The sequence below is a fragment of the Cannabis sativa genome, chromosome 6 (genome assembly GCF_029168945.1).
Source record: "Cannabis sativa cultivar Pink pepper isolate KNU-18-1 chromosome 6, ASM2916894v1, whole genome shotgun sequence".
In the NCBI taxonomy this organism is placed as follows: Eukaryota; Viridiplantae; Streptophyta; class Magnoliopsida; order Rosales; family Cannabaceae; genus Cannabis; species Cannabis sativa.
Genome location: NC_083606.1, coordinates 49,405,998 through 49,413,876, shown reverse-complemented (window position 1 = coordinate 49,413,876; position 7,879 = coordinate 49,405,998). Strand labels below are relative to the sequence as shown.

The 7,879-nt window shown below is 41.0% G+C and overlaps 1 long non-coding RNA gene across 1 annotated transcript; it reads right to left on the bottom strand.

The window, feature by feature from the left end:
• Window positions 1–1,274: 1,274 nt before the first annotated feature.
• Window positions 1,275–4,030, bottom strand: LOC133038858 (uncharacterized). The gene is made up of 3 exons (XR_009688406.1): window positions 3,059–4,030; window positions 2,117–2,179; window positions 1,275–1,640 (listed from the first exon to the last, which is right to left on the bottom strand). It is a non-coding gene; the product is annotated as an uncharacterized LOC133038858 (long non-coding RNA).
• Between the last annotated feature and the right edge of the window lie 3,849 nt (window positions 4,031–7,879).

Here is a 7,879-nt window from a genome sequence, read left to right as displayed (position 1 = left end):
GTAATGAGTAGGTATCAGATTAATCCAGGAGAAGAACATTGGAAGACAATCAAGTAAATCTTAAGATTAAGAAGAGGAACTATATGTTAGTCAATAAGGGTGTGTTTAAAACTCTTAGACTACACCACATCGGATTTCGAAATTTTCCTTTGTGCTAGAAAATCTTTCTGATAAGATGGTGGTTACTCTGGGGGTGGAATAGTGATTTTGGAGAAGTGTAAAAACCTATCTGAAGTCTCTAGGTCTACCAGAGAGGGACTGAATGTTAAAGTTGCAGGAAAGGTACTTATTCAGTCTAAGGAAAGTTCTATACATCTTTGGCACCATTCCAAATTGCCTAAACTACTAGTGTTAATTTCCTGATTAACCAAAAGTAGTTGCCAAAGATATAGAATCCAGTATCCCAAAAAGAGTAGACATATAGAGAGGAATTTCACATTATCAATGATTTTGTGATTAAAGGAAGCGTAATGGTGGAGAAAAGGTTGTGTTTAATTCAACCTTTCAGATCCTATTACGAGGAGTTTACTACTACTACACTTGATTTGTATATCAAGGTGTTGAGATTATTTGAAACACACTTTTTGTTTTATATTAGTGCAAGTGGGAGTTTGTTGGGTTTTATGCCCTAAATAAAACTCATTTCAATATAATCATATTTACTTATTAATATAGATCAGAAATAACATTTAATGTTGCACGGTTCACGTGATTTATTTCATGATTATATGTACATAATGTATAAATTCATCTGAAACCCTTTTCACATACTTGATCTTGTTTATTGTGCCATCAACACATTGGAAAGTAAACATGACTATGTGAATAAAGTTTCCTAGATTTATCAGACATAGGGTTTTACTGATATGATAATCTACAACAGAGTTTACTTGCATTTGGAGAAGTGCTATGTTCTTTCCAGAGCATTGGTTAAAGTAAAGCTCAGGTTGGATGCCATGAGTATGCATCGGAAGGGACCGATATTGAACTTTGACTTAGATTTATTAAACTTACCGTAATATCTATTCAAGTCAATATCGCCTAGTTGATCCTAGATCAAATGATCTTAATCCTGATATGATTAGGCTCAATCTTGAAAGGCTATTCGTGTTCTTTGATTTGTTAGTTAAGCCTACTTTTAGGTCAGGGTGATACGTACATTTTGGGAACACGGTAGTGCAATTGAGTGGGAGCGCTAGCATAAACATGGAATCTATAGCTTCTATCTGGCGAATAGTAAGCAAAGGATGATCTCCTTCGAGCTTGACCAAACGAACATAAATGGTGGAGTACTCATGTAACGCCCTAAATAATTAGGCACGCTACCCAAAATACTTATGAAGCCCTAATCCCCTAACCGGGATTACTAATTAAAATAGCGCAGAATTTAAACTTTTATATTAAACAGACTGAAAATAAACTTGTAATATATTTAAACTTTTCAAAATAGTTGGGATCCCAAAAAACATTTACAAACTTATTACAAGTTCTTTCTTACTAGCCGACCTAAGCGGCAAAACAGAATACAAAAGTCAACACTGTTAGACCCATAACCCGCTTGGTCTGAAGTGGCATGAACATGTACATTCTTCGCCCTGCTCCTGAAACTCATGGCTGATCAGCTAATGCCTTACCCTTTCCTGCACAGTAGAGCACCCGTGAGCCAAGCCCAGCAAGACAGTATAAATCATAACAAATATATTATGCTCATTCACATATGTCTGTATAGCACAGACCTGATCATTATTTCATCATGCCCATTTATGTCTACGTGGCGTAGACCTATGTGTTGCGCTCACACATCTAATTAAATCTACGTGACGTAGACCCACGTGTTACTCTCACACGTCTAAATACATTAAGGCCTTAGAAGCGGTTCATCTCGGTTATGAGTACCGAGTCCAACCTGATTATGCCTTGAGCACATAATCCTTAAATCTCATTTCAATTAACATGGCATGGCATTTATACACATATATCACTAGGGTAATAACCCTAGGCTATTAGACCGTTCCTATTAGGGTAATAACCCTAATCCCGGTTACTTAACATTCATGCATATCATTCTCAACATAAGCGCCACTGCGCATACTCTACGTGCTAATCACTGTCTTACCTGTTGTCCTGTAATAGTAGAGATTCCAAATCCCCGGGTGCTCCTGACCAGGTGCCGGTAATCCTAGTCACACACAATCCGGGATTTTCACAAATAGGGTTAACCCCTGATTTCACATTCATAAAATAAATTCATGGCATTTCAAATACAGATAATCACATAGAGCTCGAAAAGAGCTTTCCAACGGTATAAAGAACGTCCCAAACGGAGTCCCGAGTCAAAAGTCATGGCCAAAACAAATTTCAGCATTTCCCGATGAACTCCAACCGGAATTCCGGATGAACCAACCGGAATTCCGGTTGTCTGGGCAGAGAACACGAAATTTCTCAATCTTTAAACCCCCAAAACTCACTCAAATCATCCCCAAACATTCCCAAACTTTCCAGAGCATCAATATATGTCATAATAAACATATTCCACAACTTAAACCCAACAATTGCACTAAAAATCAAAAAGTGCCATTAAAGCACCAAGCTTGAGTTCCATGAACTCAAGCTTGCTTTTCACAACCAAATTCTCAATCAATCCACTTACAGAAGCTAGCAAATATTTTAGGGTCTTAAACACATACTTATGCATCAAAATTCAACAATAAACCCCCAAAAATCAGATTACCAATTCAAGAAAATCAAAGCTCCAACTTGAGCTTACTTCCATGAAAATCCTATCTTGAATTCTTATAAAATTAAGCCAAGAACTCATCCTTCACACAACCAATTTTTAGGTCTCAATAACAGAATAAACACACAAGTATAATCCTTAAAATTTCTATCCAAACCTAATCCAAATAAACTCAAAAGATTGAAGCTCCAAGCATGCTCAAAACAACCCCACAACATCAACATGCATCTCAAATTCATAAGCACAACCTACATCATATTTCATGCTCTTTCAAGACTTAAACTCAAAAATTAAACAAAGATTCAAGCCAAAGAAAGTTACCTTAAACTCAATTTAAAGCCAAGCTCAATCAATCCTCAAATACTAAGCTTCAAACCAAGCAAATCTTCACAAAATCAAGTTTGAAATTTAAAGAGGGTTGAGAGATAGAGGGGTTCGGGTATGAGGGAGGAAAAACCAGAATTTTCTATTCATTATCCTCAAAATTCCATCTTTTATTAATTGTAGAGAAATAAAGGTCAAAAGACCATTTTGCCCTCATGGCTTAAATTCACACATACACCCTCACAAGGGTAATTTTGCCATTTCATGCATACATAATTCAAAATTAATTTCATATTATCATTCATCCAATAAAATGCCAAATTATCAATCCAATTTACATTTCGGGCCCGAACCCGGTTCGGCCCGAAATTCCCGGTTGTGACTATACCGCGCTAACCTGTCAGAACACACCTGAAAAGACAACACAGGTATACTATATAATAATATAGTTCCATTAAGCACGTAATCAAATTAATTTCATAATTTTACCCTTCTCGGGTCATAATTACTAAAATGCCCCTGGCTCACCAACGGGGTCTTAACATAATAAAATTCATATAATTTCACATATATTAAATTATATAATAATATAATTTCCTCAATTATACATAATTATCTAGTTAGGGTTTTGCTAATCCATTTCTTAATTCCGGGTATTACAATTACCCCCTCCTTATAGAAATTTCGTCCCGAAATTTACCTGAACAACTCCGGATATTTCTGCTGCATATCCGTCTCGAGTTCCCAAGTTGCCTCTTCTACTTTACTGTTCCTCCACAGTACTTTCACCAGTGCCACTGTCTTGCTTCTCAAGACTTTTTCTCTTCTATCAAGTATTTGCACTGGTTGTTCCTCGTATGACAAGTCCGGCTGAAGTTCCAATGCTTCATAACTCAGAACATGGGACGAGTCTGAGACATATTTCCGAAGCATTGAAACATGAAACACATCATGTACAGCTGCCAGCGCTGGGGGCATAGCCAACCTGTACGCTACTTGCCCTATCCTCTATGACCCACACAGAGTCAAATTGTCCCGTGGTTCTAGGCATACCTACCACGAAGTCCATAGCTATATCTTCCCATTTCCATTCTGGTATTTTCAGTGGTTGCAGCAACCCTGCAGGTCGCTGGTGCTCAGCTTTCACTTGCTGACACGTAAGGCACTTTGCAACATACTCAGCGATGTCGTTTTTCATGCCTGGCCACCAGAACATGGCTTTCAGGTCTTGGTACATCTTTGTCGACCCTGGATGAACTGAATAAGGAGTCGTGTGAGACTCATCCATGATCTCTTTCTTGATGTTTTCATTCATAGGCACACAAACTCGACTTCCAAATCTCAACATTCCCGTTTCATCTATTGAGAAATCACTAGCCTTCCCAGCCAAAACCCTAGCTCGGGTTTTTATCAACTCTGAATCTTGCTTTTGTGCTTCTTTAATTCTCTCTAAAAGGGTGGATTGTAGGGTAATATTAGCCAATTGCCCCACAACCAACTCAATCTGAGCTCGAGTCATCTCATTTGCTAGCTGCTGGGAGATTTGCTTCACCGTATTTAACTGACTCTGACCCTTTCTACTTAAGGCATCAGCAACCACGTTGGCCTTACCAGGGTGATAAAGGATCTCACAATCATAATCCTTCACCAACTCTAGCCAACGCCTCTGTCTCATATTCAAGTCCTTCTGGGTGAAGAAGTATTTCAGACTTTTATGATCAGTGTATATCTCACATTTCTCGCCATAAAGGTAATGCCGCCAAATCTTTAGCGCAAATACCACTGCTGCGAGTTCTAAATCGTGAGTAGGGTACCTCTGCTCGTACTCCTTTAACTGCCGAGAAGCATAAGCTATTACCCTCCCAGACTGCATAAGCACACAGCCGAGACCCTGTCTCGAGGCATCACAATATACCACAAACTTTTCCTTATCTGAAGGAAGAGTTAGTACAGGAGCGGTAATCAAGCGTTGCTTTAACTCCAGGAAACTTTTCTCACACCGATCAGTCCAAACAAACTTCTGGTTCTTTCGGGTCAGCTCCGTTAAGGGTACAGCAATCTTTGAAAAACCCTCAACGAACCGACGATAATAACCAGCCAAACCCAGAAAACTTCTGACCTCTGTAGCTGACTTCGGTACTGGCCAATCTCGTACAGCTTCAATTTTAGCCGGATCCACCATGATCCCATCTTTATCCACTATGTGCCCCAAAAATGAGACACGAGATAACCAGAATTCACACTTTTTGAACTTAGCATAAAGCTTGTGATCCCGTAATCTTTGCAAAACCGCTCTGAGATGCAACTCATGCTCTTCTTCTGTCTCAGAGTACACCAAAATGTCATCGATAAACACAATCACAAACCTATCCAGGTAATCCTTAAACACCCGATTCATCAAATCCATGAATGCCGCCGGGGCATTAGTGAGTCCAAAAGACATCACAAGAAATTCATAGTGTCCATACCGAGTACGAAACGCAGTTTTCGGGATATCTTCCTCTCGAATTCTCAGCTGATGATAGCCTGAGCGAAGATCAATCTTGGAAAAGACCGTCTTCCCCTTCAGTTGATCAAACAGATCATCAATTCGAGGTAAAGGATACTTATTCTTAATGGTAAGCTTGTTCAACTCCCGGTAGTCAATACACATTCGCAGGGTTCCGTCTTTCTTCTTCACAAACAAAACCGGAGCACCCCAAGGTGAGTAGCTCGGTCTAATGAATCCCAGATTCAGTAACTCTTGCAATTGTATCTTCAATTCCTTCAACTCAGCTGGAGCCATTCGGTACGGTGCCTTAGACACTGGATCCACTCCCGGAGCCAATTCAATAACAAATTCAATTTCCCGAACAGGTGGCAATCCCGGCAAATCTTCTGGAAAGACATCAAGGAACTCACATACCAATCTCGTATTCTCAGGCCCCGATGTCACAGGTTGGCTAGTGTCCACTGTAGTAACTATGAACCCTAGACAACCTCTACCCATCAGGTCTTTAGCTTTCAACAGTGATATTCTCGGTATGCGTGCCCCTTGAACTTTACCCACGAACACCGCTGGGTTAGCACCGTCGGGCTCAAACACCACCATCTTCCGTTTGCAGTCAATCATCGCTCCATATTTAGACAGAAAATCCATTCCCAGGATTATGTCAAAATCAGATAATTGCAGCTCAATTAGATTAGCGGTCAACTCACAACCGTCAATCCAAAAAGACAAGGACCGAATCCACCTTGTGGATATTATCAGGTCTCCCGAGGGTAACAGGGTTCCAAACCCCGAAACATAAATATCACATGGCTTATGTAAACTTTCTATCACTCTACTCGATACATATGAATGAGTAGCTCCCGAATCAAATAACACAGTATAAGCACAACCATTAATAGATAACTGACCTGTCACAACTGACGGACTAGCATCAGCATCTGCCTGAGTTATAGTGAAAAGTCGCCCCGGGTTCTGAGCAACATTCTTCTTAGGCTCTTCTCTCTTGGCTTGGGGACAGTCTCTGATAAAGTGGCCCACCATGCCACACTGGAAACATGCCTTGGCTCGGCACTCACCAGGATGATGCTTCTTGCATTTAGGACATTCTGGATATGATCGGAATGAGGACCCGCGACCCTGACGGCCACCTCTGTTTCCCCGAAACTTTCTATTTCCCCCTGAAGCTCCGGAAGCCTCAGCCTTCCGTTTGTGCTCAGGGTTGCCACTGTCGGTCCCCTTACTGACATTACCACTAGTAGGAGGGTTTGATGCCATGGCGGCATCCTTTGCAGCCTGCTCCTTCATTACTTGCTGCTCGACCTCCTCAGCAATTAAGGCCAAGTCTACCACTCTCTTATACAGAGTGTCATGTGATGTGGTAATCTTCAAGTCCCGACTAATTGTAGCATTTAGTCCTCGAACATATTTCTGCTTTCTGGTAAAATCTGTAGGCACCAGATCACTAGCAAATTTAGATAACCGATCGAATTCCAGAGTATATTCAGCCACAGACATTTTCCCCTGAGTCAACTTCACAAAATCTTCTTGGTGTGAAGTCCTCACTGCAACGTTATAAAACTTTTCTTCAAAAAGTTTCTTGAACTCTTCCCATGTCATCACACTGACATCTCGAGTCTGATTCACTATATCCCACCATACGCGGGCATGATCTTGAAACATAAAGGCCGCACAATTCACCCTCTCAGTTCCCGTCACCCCCATATTATCGAGGATACGGGTAACAGTGCTCATCCATTGATCGGCCTTAATAATATCAATGCCTCCCAGAAAAGCCGGAGGTTGCAGCTTCACAAACCGCTCGAACACAGAGTCCCGGTGCGGCATAATATACCCTTGGTTACCCACCATTGGCACAGGAGCTGGTGGTAACCCTTGATTTACTGGGGCAGCTTGTTGCCTTAAACGTTGCAACTCTTCCTCTTGACGAAGTATGACACTTCGCATTTCATGAAACATCTGCTGCCAGTCAGCAGGAGGATTAGCATTAACGGCCCCCGCATTATCCCCCAGATTTTGCGGAGGTGGAGGCAGTGCTGGTGGATCGGTTTGGGTAACCCCGGGCTCTACTTGCTCGCCCTGTGGTCTAGATGATTGCGGAGGGTCCATTACTAGTACCCCTGTAATCAACAACCCCAGCGAGTTAAGCACCAATACCACACTTACGCACTTATTGCCTTAAACCCTAACTCATCTATTTACCTCATACATATTTACATAAACAAATAGCATTTATAGCATGGCATCACATAACACATACATACTCTAGATGCTTGCATACTGCCTAAAATGGAAAGCGGTAAACAAAT